This window comes from Heliangelus exortis, chromosome 16 (assembly GCF_036169615.1).
Source record: "Heliangelus exortis chromosome 16, bHelExo1.hap1, whole genome shotgun sequence".
In the NCBI taxonomy this organism is placed as follows: domain Eukaryota; kingdom Metazoa; phylum Chordata; class Aves; order Apodiformes; family Trochilidae; genus Heliangelus; species Heliangelus exortis.
In genome coordinates, this window is record NC_092437.1 from 12976666 (window position 1) to 12989195 (window position 12530).

Below are 12530 nucleotides of genomic sequence, written 5' to 3' on the forward strand. Positions count from 1 at the left end.
TGACCTTTAAAGAGGTCAGTCATCCATTAGTACTCTGCCTTCCATACTGCCAGGGTATCCAAGTACTTCACAGCTCTGGATGCTCTTTACACTGTAAAGTGATACGGAAATTCATGTCAGCCTCACAAATGCATTCCATCTCCTGAGCTTTCCCTGTCACAGGGCCCTGAACAGTGATCATGCTAGGGATTCCTGTGAAGCCTCACTGTCCTGGTTTGGGCCAGGATAAAGGTGATTTTCTGTCTTGTAATTTTGCTTTCAGCTAAGTTTCTTGTAAGTAGACACTCACGGAACCCAACAGCGGCAGCACGAAGCCCATCAGGTGGGTAGTGTGGAAGTCACACTTCCTTCATGCTTAACAGCAAAAACAAAACAAAAAAAAAAATTGATGGTTAATCAAATTGGTTCACTTGAAAGTACCTAAATACCTTGGTGAGGCTCAGGCTGAGCAATGCAAATACATAGGAAATGGCTGTCAGAGAAGAAACATCACTTGCCTTTCAATTTAGCTACACATCCCCTACACCCTCCTTCCCACCCTAAACCCATCCTGCTCAGAGACTAAAGCCTCACTCTTAGACTTCCACCATCCCAGAGCTACTACCCCCTCATTCTTTTCAATTCTTGAATGTTTTGGCCACGCAGCAGATGAACAGATCATGCCACTCCTTGAGTAAGTTTTCTGAGTCATCTCAACCTTGTGCCAATAAAACTTTTATTTCAGCTCATATCAATACCTTGGCCCCATCAAAGTTTCCTTGCTCTTTATTATTCCTTCTACAGTATCTGGCTGAGGCACAGTTTGAATATTCATATGAAGGAATCATTTTCACCTGCTGTTCCTTAATTTATTTTTAACAGCATAACTCAAATGCTCTGACTACAGACTCTGTGCTTTATATAAAATATAAATGCATGCACTGCTAGACATGCAGACATAAAGAATGAAGGATGAGTAAAAATCAGTGTTTGAGATCTGTCAGGTGGTAACCATACTACGTATCATAATTTGCTTATCTGACATTTCTTCAACTTGTGTAGCTCTTTTGTGGCTTTGCTCAATATGTCTCTAAGCTGGTCAACTAGAAAATACATAATTTCACAAATATTCTGGATTTCTAAGACAATTTAGTGTTTCACTCACTTCTCATGTTCTCCTGTGATTTCAGCCCATGCAAGGAACAGAACATTTTCATGGAAACAAAGTCCCAAGGACTCCGAAACACCAATTACACTTCTTTGAAAGATAAATAAGGTGCAGAAAAACCCTTCTCGTAATTCTTTAAAGGAAACCACGCTCCAGCCATGCTGACTTCAACCTACTAATGCAATAGCAGAAAATACACTCTAACAACCAGCATATTCTCTATTACTTCTAAAGAAACCCCAGTGATTGCCCATGGGAAAAGAGCAGCTTCTGAAATGAACATTATTCTGAATCTTTATACAGACACAAGCACACGCAGAAGCTGTTGAAATTTGAGAGCTATTAAAGGACCAGGGATCTAAAGCTGGCAACTGGGTTAGGATTCTGTATGACATGTCATTCCCTTAGCAGCCAGAAAACCTCTCTTACATGACAAAAAAAAGTTAGAAATTAGAAAGTTTGTAATTGTAGGTATGCCCATATGTATCAGCATTGCTCCTTTACTATAAACCCATGAAAAGAACACTCCTGTAGATGAATTTTACAGAGAAAGAGATGGTTCTGTCAAATCTTTCAGCCTCTGAAACTGTAAAGGCAAGTACAAGCCTTGTTCCAAGATGCTTTGAAAGGAAAGAAGCCCAAAAAGCAGATGTTTGTCCCCCAGAAATCTCCACAACACCAAAGCATCAGCTCCAGACCCCAAACCAGAATGTGGCTGAGACACAGCAAAAACATTTCACGCCAAGACAAGGATGCAGCTGAAGACAGCAATTAACCTCCATGTTAATGCTGTACTGTTTGGGGATTTCTGTAAGTTCTGGACTGAATAGCTAATTAGAGGGTGTTTGCTTTACTGATATCAGATGTGCTGACTTTATCCATAGGTAAGGAATGACTGACTGACATCTCACCAAGTCGGGCTAAACTTGGACCAGGGAAAATTTTTAGCTTGCTTTCTCATTTTTTTCATATTTACCCTTTTCTTTCTTACCCAAAGTTGTATGTCTGGGAACTGCCTGTATCTACAAGTTTCTAATTCTACTCAAAATGTTACTTTAAATGCTTTAAGATACACCACCAGGGCTTACTTTACTTTTTCTCAACACAAGCTTTTCCATAGAGTAACCAGCCTATTAACAGATTGCTTGGAGTTACAAAGTGAGAAACTACATTGCAGCTTCCAAGCATAGTCCAGACCTCACTTAACAATCACAGAACATAGCAGAGAAGAGGAATTCTCCCAAGAACTGTCTGTTCTCAGGCTGATAATCCTAAAATGTGAGATTATGCAGTGGGGGAAAAAAAATATATATATATATATATCAATCATGATGCTGTAGTTCATAATGGAAGCAGGAATGGGATTCAGGTTTCAGAAAGAGTCCTATGAGACTCTAAAAGCATCTACAGAGACTTCACATCTAACAGCCTTCTTGATTTTAGAGCAAAAGGGGAACAAATAAGTAAAAACTATTTATTTTTTTTAAACTTCAGATTCAGAGAATAGCAAAACAAACTGGGTTTAATCAACAAATAGAAACTGGACCTGGAAACCTTTCTATCCTTTCTGTCTCCCTTCTCTCACTCACTTTCTATCTCCTTTTTTTCTCAAAACTGAGGCTATGTAATTTTGCAAAAGCTTTCCTGTTGCCAAACTGATTTCCTCTGCAGTGTAAAGCACTGAAACTCATTCTCAAAGATGAGATTTTTGTACTGTTGTTTTTAAAGGGTACTAATCCTGCTGTCTTCTCCATTTAATTCCTTCCAAATTTTATCTTTGTAAGTAAACATATATTGGCTGCAATCTCAAAAGGTCTGGATCTGGTACTGTTTACCACCAACTATTTTTCAGTTTTTCCAAAGTTAATAAGAAAACAAACAAACAAAAATATTTCTGATTAATCTACACTGCTCTAGTAGTGGTAAATATTTGAAACTGAACAAACTGCTCCATTTTTGTGTTCTTGGAATCATGGCTTCCAAAAAATGCAATAAACCCCTAAAAATTATTAACCCAACCCAGCTGATTAGTGCAAGAAAAGCTGCTAAAACATAACTCAACTCAAAGCAAGACAAAAACACTGGCTCAGTTTGAATACTTAGAGATCATATATAAAAAGACATAGGTATAACCTGCATAAAACAAACTAAATGTTCTAGGTGTCCTGAGACCTTGGAAAAAGCAAAGGAAATTCTTAATAGGCAGAGGCAACGAAACAGCTGCCACCCATCTATGAAATTAAGTCTTGAACCCATGCAAAGAAAATTGCAGTCTCTGGGATTTCACTGTGCAAATGCTGTGGTTTTCATTTCAGCCTGGTTGAACTAGAAATTACATTTTGAAAGTCCACATCAAAACCAAGGGCTGCCCAATACTTTTGGATACCACATCTCCCAGTGATGCTGTGATTCCCATCATTACTCTGGTGGGCTGCAGCAAACACTCAGCAGGCCAGGGAGCTTTCTGAAGTCCTTGTGATGTGTGAGTGGCCTGAATGGGAACAAACTCTCCCAGTGCCCCCCCAGCTGTGCTCTCAGTCCTTAGCTCAGCTGAGCACCCATTTTTGCCTCACCAGTGTGACCTGCAATCTTCAGAAAGTGCATTTCCTGCTATCACAGTATCACCATTTTGCAGAAAAGTTGACTTTTGTGGTAGGTTTTACTCTTCCTTTCTGGAGTGTTCCCAGCCCTCATTTTGCTCACTGTCATCTTCTTGCTGAAGGTGAGTTGTAGAAAGCCAAAAGTTGATTTAGATTATTAATAACAACTGTCTCTGCTTTATGCCCCTCCTTTAAGAGAAGAACAGGGAGGAAAGAAAGCAATGGTGAAACACTGGGGACTGAACGTGGAACTCAGGCTAAGCAGTGAAATTTAATAGAGAACATCATCTTTTGCCCCCAGGTTAACCACCTACTGCAGGAGCCTAATTGCAAGAACCTTTTGCTGTCAGTAAAGACATGACACTGAGCAGCCCATGTCTGTGCTTGTCTGAGGCCCCATGCCCATGTCTCCTGACCTTATGGAGAAGAGGAGAGGGAGTTTATTAGCAGTGCAGGTGGCCACTGATTAAATTCTCTTTCCCAGCAGCAGGTTACAGAGACTGAGAAGGCACAAAAGGAAGAGAAAAGAGCATGAGAAGTGCAGTAGGTTGTTTCAAATAAAGAAAGAGAAGGAAAATAGGTGTGAGTCTGACTCCTACCTTCCCCTCAACCCACCTGTCCCTGAGCTCATCAGCCAGGTCCTCCAAGAACAGGCAAACCAACACCTGGGCACCCCAGTAAGGTCCCTATCCCTTCCTCTTGGGAAGGCTGGGAGGAGGCAAGTAGAAGATGGGGTGCACTGGGTGTAGATGCTAAGACCAAAATTTGTGTTCTCACAGGTACCAGCATAACATGACCTCTCTCTGTAGCCTAGAAAAGATTTAAATCCATTTTCATTGACAGAATATATATTTGGTATTAGCACAGGATGGCTGAGAATCCATAGAACGTTTCACTTGCTCTGAGACAGTGCTCACTGCTCACAAATCTCCTCCTGATGGTGGCTCAGCAGTCAGGTTCTTGGTGTTTTTCAAAGCTGTTCTGCAGATGGAAACCCAAAAAGCAATTTGCCTGACCATGATTTTACTTACTCTGGGTAAGAGATCAGAGTTGAACCTTCTCTAGCTCACCTTTATTCCCTCCTTCTTTTCCTCCTCCTCAAGTTTCCAAAGGATGAAACAAGCCTAGGAAAACATAGCTACTACCACAAAACATGCAGTAAGATAAAGAGAGCAAAAGCATTCAGGTGCTTTAAACATATAAATTTAAAATTTAAATTTAAATTTAAATTTTAAATTTAAAATCTAAGTGCCCTTACATGCCCAGTTCAAGTGTGTGTGGTGGTTCAGGACGAAACATCCAACTTCACAGTGAGTGCTGTTCATCTCTTTAAGGAGATTCTGACAGACAAGTGGTTCCACAAACACCTTCTGTCTCCATGTCCTGTACATGGACCTCTTGGAATGATGGACAACTCTGTCCATCCCTGAAGTGCAGCCCCCCTGGCTGGGACAGAGCTGCTCTGGGGAGCCTCTCAACTCCTGCCCATCTTATTCCAATACCTTGATCTAAAGGTGGGATAAATGCCTTTTCAGACATGACAGATAAAAACACTGATTAAACAGAGCTTGCTAGTCTTTCAAGCCTGTAAAAGTGTTTTGGCTTTGCTGTTTTCTGCAGAAAAACATGTCCCTAATGTTTGGATCTAACTTTTATACATATTTTTTTTTTTTAAACCACTCTGGATATCATCACTGGTCCAAAGACAGTGCAGTCAAAACTGAAAGCAGGCAATTAGACAGAAAAACATGTCCTGAGAGAAGACATGGAACAGAGGAAAGAGAAAAGGAAAAAAAATGTACAATTGATGCAATAAAATCACTAATGAATAAAAAACCTGTTTGTTGAAATAACTACAATCAAACCTTGAGTCATACACAAAGAAATAGGTGTCATTATGGCTGATGAACTGAAATAGGCTACTTTATGGCATTCTCAGAGAAATGAAAAAGGAGCCCTGCCACATAGATGAAGCTGCTATAAATGAAAGATTACATAAGTCAAATAGTGGAGTATATGCATAGATAAGCCAGGGACTGAGCTTTCTCAACAGCTAACAAGGTTATTTTTCTTCAGTTCTTAACACATTGTCTTTATTTTTTGGCTGATATTTCAGTTGCACATTTTACTTTGAATTACACACTGAAAGAAACCCAGATTTAAAAATAAATAAATAAATAAATAAAAAAAATATATATATCTTTGGTCTATTCCAAAGCCCATTAAACATCCCCTGATCTCATAGTTCAACCTTATTAAACATAACAAATAAATAAAGAGGCAAATCCACCTACATGCCTTTAAACTAAGCCCAGATCTGTCTGATGTTTGAGAAAATCAGCAGAACTTTTAATTTGTTAAAAAGCCTGCCTGTCACACTCATGGAACACAAGTCCCCAGGCTGGCAGGTGCCCAAGGTTACAGGACCAGGAGCCACCAGCACAGATGGGCACCAGCAGCAGCCACTGCACCACTAACTTGGGCTGCTCCAGCTGACACCCAGAGGAGCTGCCAAACCTTCACTTGTAAACATCTTCAGGATAATTAAGCACTACTTTTAAAAAAAGGCTTTTTAGCATCTGCTGAAATGGGTATTCTTTCATTCTATTGTGAAATGGTAAAATGAAAGCTTTCTTCTCCTAATGCCTAAACCTATTGTTCTCTAGCAAATTTAAGAATTATAATTTAAAACAACAATAAAGGGATATTACTGGTTTTATTAAAAACATCTCTCATGGATACACATAGCAGTGGTTTTCCAAGGCTGGGAACAAGATATACATTATTGGGCATTTTGATGACAAAATGCTAAGCATAATCAAATATGCTAATGGAAGGGAGATTACAAGGCAGTCAAATCACTTTTTTTTTGTTGTCAGAAGTAAAATGTGTGGTTTTCATTAATTTCTTTTATTAGGTATAAACAAAATATTTTAACTATTTATTTTACTATTGTGTGTATGCATTTATTTTTCATTTCCTCTTTGTGTACTTCTGCTGTTATCTTCAAATGGAGTAAGTGGAAGAGATTAGAATAGTATAATCTAGTTTCTGACAAAACATAAATTACCTCCAGAAAAATAAATAAGGTAATAAAAAAGAGGAGGCTAAAGGGAGGCTTCCTTTAGACAGTCATGGGTCTGTTGAATTATTCTGGGCAACAGAGAAAAGCATTGCTCTTGCAGATAGGCTCTCATTTGTAACTTTGTCTTCCTTTTATGTCTGTGCAACTGGCAAGCTAAATTCTTTATGTTGTTTTGGAAATCTGTCTTTCCAAAACAAAAATAAAATCAAATAATTAAAATTCCAGTTTAACTTTTAAATATAGCAGAAGCTACGTGTTGATGAAGCACTGGCTTTGCCAGCACTTGAAATACCCTCATTGCCCAAATCCTCTTGGGGCTTTTCCATTTTGCTCCAGATTCAGGAGCAGCAGCTGCTGCCTTTTCCACCATCTTTCCATACACAAGGAATCTCCCCACGATGGGACCCAGCTGATTCCTGGAGCTGATGACATAGAGGGATTTTTTTCCTCTACAGGATGATGCGTTGGCAGAAGAAAGAAAAACCACCAAAACCCCACTATTTTCAACTGCTAACAGTGTTAAGTCTAGATGATTAAGTAATTATCTAGAGTGAAGTAGGATATGTCACAGCCATAATAAGGTCAGACAAACGGGGAATCCTCAGGAGTAGGTGGTTGGAAATGCAGCCAGGGGAAAAAACAACAGAGACAGTCAACAGAGTTTCTTTTCCCAGTTCTTTCCTTAACCAGGGCAAGACACTTTCCAATTCCTGCAGCTGAGGACTGGTTGCAATGTGCTCCAGAAACACATTTTTAGCAGGGGTCCAGACACGATTTATGAGCAGCTGTTTAATTCTAATTTCATGCTCATGTCTTCCTTCCACAAGGATGTTGAAGTCAGCACTGCAGTGGTGTTAATGCCATGGATGGGTAACTATTATGTGAGTGCACACGTTTGAACAAATGGTCACTTCCAAATGCTACAGCCACTCCCTGGGATCATGGAGGACAGATTAAAAAGTTTGCTCTGAACAAAATCAATGCACCACATTTAGCCCAATAATTGCCCTTTTCCTGGCCAGGGTTGCAGTTTCGACTCAAACAAAAATAAAGCAAAATAGCTTTATGTGTGAGAAGAACAGAGTGTGAGGGGCAGGACCAGCACTTCTTTAATACCATTTATGTCTGCCCAGATTGCCATTGAAGAAATACTCTTAAAGGATTTCAACAGAGGCATTATGTATGAAAAAATACAGATAAACAGCCAGTCCTTCAGAAACACTGTCAAGTCTATAAAGAGCCTGTAGCTTCTAACACAGCCAGGACTTGGTGTAATCTGAACACACAGGCCATAGAGTGAGGATTACAGCAGCCTTACTAATATCTCCTAACACACTCTTTTAAAAAACCCACTGAAATCCAAGTCTTTTTTTCAGCCCAAGTGTACCTTTTTAAACTCAGCAGCCTTTTTTCTTTTAGAAAAATCACAACTGGATTAATTGCCTGCTCACAAAATGACTGAATGCTAAACGGTTCCAAATTGTTCCTAATCCCTGTAATCTCTCTGCTGCTGCCTGGCCCCACTGAACAGGTTTCTGTTCTCAGCCCTGCTTGGGGTTGGGTGGCTGCAGGAGGCAGAAAAACTAAAAAGTGCTGGTGGAATTTCCACTGGTGTGACAGCAGAGCTCATTTTAGCCAGGGGAATTTCAGCCCACTTCCTTCATAAACTTTGAGGAACTTCTGGTTTTGCTATTTAAAAGCAAACAAACAAAAAACCCCAAAACAAAGAAAAAAAAAATAAAATCAAAAACCAAACGAAACAAATACAAAAAAGCCCTCCTCAAACCCTACGAACAAACCCCGACTGTTCACCAAAAAGCAAATTATTGCTGTTCTCAATTTTGCTCACTCCTATCTTCTAACAGAAAGCTGTAACTTCCCAGCATTCCCTAATCCCTGTTTGCTGTGCAGGCCTGGACACATCCTTTGAAGCACTTCTCAGCTCATTTGCCCAGCAAAGCAAGTGCTTAGCAGTCAGCTACCATTTTACAAGAGTACTAACATGATTTATTTAACTGGCATGGAAATCCCTTACAAGGGACATCACTGCACGAACTTGTGCCTCTATGTCCTGCCCAGGAACACCTATTGCTGCCTTAGAGAAGGAAAATAGAGTCCCACAAGGAAAAGAGTTCAGTGAGGAAAAGATGAAGGATGTATTTAAACCCTATTTGTGCAAAGTGTGCTGACGTTCTGTTTTTAAGCTTTCCTACCAAGTCTTAACCCAGTACATTTATCTTAGAACTAAAAAAAAAACTGAGCCCTGGTTATAATGAGCACAGGAAGGTCAAACATAATGGACCTAAAGGTACAGGCACAACTCTGGCCTGTCTGTATGATGGAAAAGAGTCCTGTCCTCATTTACAGACACAGGGAAAGGTAGAGGCAGATTTACAGCCCTGCTTCATTTCTTTATCTCTCAAAGGCAGGAGCAGGGAAATGGCCATCCACCAGCTAGGAAATTGGGTTCACCATGACCAAAGAGCTGTCTGATACTACATCCAACCACTCTGACACAAACCCAAGCCAGGCTGTGGAAAATTTTAGGCTGAGGAGAAGTGAGGCTGGATTGCCAAGAGCCACACCTGGTTCTGGGGGTGGAGAGCCCTCATCTTTGGGTTCTGAAGCACAGAGAGTGACAGAAGGTTCACAGAACTAAAAATTGCAGTGCTAATGAACAAGCTAGTTAGTCATGCCCTGAAAGTTAAGGAAAAGCTCATTTGTCCACATCAAGGTCTTTATGTGGTTATTTAAAAAAAAAAAAAAAAAAAAAAAAAAGAACAACTGAAGTGGAAAACCAGCAGTGTGTTTTGGGTTTGTTTGGGTTTGGCTACCGTGGCTTGATTCTTCGCTGCCCTGGCTGTAACAACAAGGCTAGAAGGAAGTAGGTGAGCATTCATGTGTGCAAAAAAGCCTATGTTTTTAACAGAATTAGGCAGCTGAGCTCATTTCCACCCCATTAGGATGAGGCTATGAGACAGTGCTGCCAAGGAAAGCGCAAAAGATTGGTTTTCCCCTCAGTAGCTGAAGCTTTGCTCTGGGCAGCAAATACAGATCACACCACTTTGCAGGGGGATTGCAAAGCTCGTGCAGGGAACTGATCCAGACCCTGCCTTTCAATTTCTCAGCAAAGCCATTTCCACACAAACACACCACTGTGCTCTGAAAGAGTTGATTTGGAAATGGAAAGAGGAGAAAGGAGGTAGATGCTTATTGGAAATCCATTTGCTGAAAGTGTGTTAAGGAAAGCTAAGAGTTTCTAAGAAAAGATCTGTTCATTTGTCACTGAAACATTCCAATAACTACTGCCACAGCTTGGCACCACAGCTCTGCAAGTTATAGCAGCATTTATGGTGGGACAGACTTTTTGATCCTTTAATAAACCTTTGAATTTATATAAAGAAAACACTGTGTTCCTGATCTCGTTTTCCTCTTATATTCCTACCTAGAACAAGTGCTGAAAAAGTCAGCTTGATGGTTGGTTGTCCTCCAGCTGTTAAATTTCTTTCTGTTCAGAAGAGAGGAAATGAGACAAAGAAGGGCAGAGAAAAATGGTTACTGCTTTGCTATTAAAATAACAATATTCCTACTGGAGAGGTGAAAGCTAGATGCTTATAAATTATCTCAAGAAGCAGAAGATCAGAAACATCAGGGATCTCCAGCTGGCATCCATTCAGCTCTACTCTCTCAAGATTTACAGATACAACCACTTTCTCTTCCCCTTTAATTTTCAGAAAACCTCCTACAAAACTTAAAATCCATGAGCACTGCAGCTCCCAAGTGAAGCAATTGAGTGCTGGGTCCAGCTAGAATGAAGTTTGTGCTATGTAAATTTTGTGTTATTTGAGCCTATGCAGTGTGCCTGAGGACTTGTGTTTTAAGTGGGTTTTTAATTTGTTGTTAATTTTAAGTGCTTACAATATCAGGGGACAGAAAAAGAGCCCACGTGGCTCCTCACCTCTGAGGGTGCACACAAACAGCATGGTCAGGCCTGACCATCACAGCATCTCTGTGCCTCTTGCCCATGGATACTGCTTTGTATCAAAGAGAGGATTTTTGCCCACAAGAACACTGCCTCCCTCAAGTGCACCAAATATTTTTAGCTCAATGGAAGATACATGAAAGTGTCACCAAGAACTGCCACATGGTATCAGGAATGGGCAGCAGTAGATTGGAGCCATTTATGTCTTCAGCCGTGCCACTGAGCAGCAAAATAATTGGGAATCTTAAATTTGGTTATGGTTGAAGACATTCTGTTCCTTCTGTGCTTCTGTTCCTTCATCCCTTGTTCCATATCCCCCATTGTCACTTTCTTCTGCCTACCTCCACCCCAACACTTATTCCACAGTCAAATTCCTCAATTACTTCTGCACCTAAAGCTTCTTATTTTATCTGACTTGCCAGCCCAACCCAATCTGCTCTCCATCAGGGACACCAGCTCCTCACCAGCCTGGCTTCCTGATCCCTGTGAGCCACTGGCTCTCAGTTTCAAACTTTGATCATTTGTTACTCCTTTATCCCTAAAAGACATCCCAGCTTCCTTCACCTCTTTCTGCCCAGCTGCCCTACACAAACGTTCACACCTCTGTCTTTCAATTCTTCTCTAAACCTCCTTTCCTTTCTGCCAACATCAGCTCTAAGTTCAGGTCCAACAAGCAGACTGAGCACAGCAGAGAAACCATTTTCATGAGAGGATTAAGGATCCTTTCACTTCTAATATTGAATTTAACCTTGGACAGGGCAAGAGCAACTCAGGGTAACTCAAGTCTTTTGAAAATTTGGCTTTTACTATCTGTGAAATTTTTACTGTATACACAAGGACCACAATTTTCTCCATTCCATCCAATTCAATCACACAGAGAGATCATGGTGGGTTCTCATGTTGACAGGAGAAAACAACACAACACAAAAAACCACACCAAAATACCCAATCCCCCTAAAAGCCCCCTATACTGCCAAGGGAAACAGCTTTAGATATACATCAGATGCTTCCTACAGAAGACATAGGCTTAAGCTTAAAAATTGAATAAGCATGAGCAAAACCTAAGCTCTCTAGGTCTCCTTCCTGGAAATGGCTGAAAATTTCCAAAGCATTCAACACTCTGGGGTTTGCTCACCATTAGGATTCTCAACCAAAATGCTACAATTTGACAGGCCCATGGAAATTTCAGGCAACAGATCATAGCACCTGCTCCACCTCCAACCCTTCCTGGTATTTTGTCTTTGCATTACAGTCTGGGTTACAGAAAGGGGATTAATCTGTATTCGATATTAATCTATATTCTGAGGCAAACTTCCTGCATCATCAAAGATGTGTAGCAGGGACTGATGCTCAACTTGTGTTCATATTTAGGCTTTGAGAACCTGGAACCTGGATTCCTTTTCTCTGTGTGCCTATCACAACACCTCACACAAGGGTGAGGGGGACTATAATGGTATTTGTTAAAGAATGCATACAAAATGGTTAACAAAAACACTAAGAGATAAAAGAATAGTAAGATCTGAGATCAGTGCAGGGAAAAGGAATAGAAAGGACCCAAAATTCTTCTGCACCTCACAGGCAAGAAACAAAAGCCAGAGGAAGCCTGCCTAACAACTGCCTACGTGATTACTGTGTCTAATGGAAGCACTGGCCCTTTGCTTTCATTACACTTGCCAAAAGAAAATAAAAATAGACAGTAGCTGACTCTCAGCACTT

General features: G+C 40.5%; 1 protein-coding gene across 1 annotated transcript in view; it reads right to left on the reverse strand.

The window, feature by feature from the left end:
- PTPRT (protein tyrosine phosphatase receptor type T) overlaps positions 1 to 12530 on the reverse strand; it is a 439233-nt gene that overhangs the window by 151618 nt on the left and 275085 nt on the right. The gene's annotated exons all lie outside the window — the stretch shown is intronic.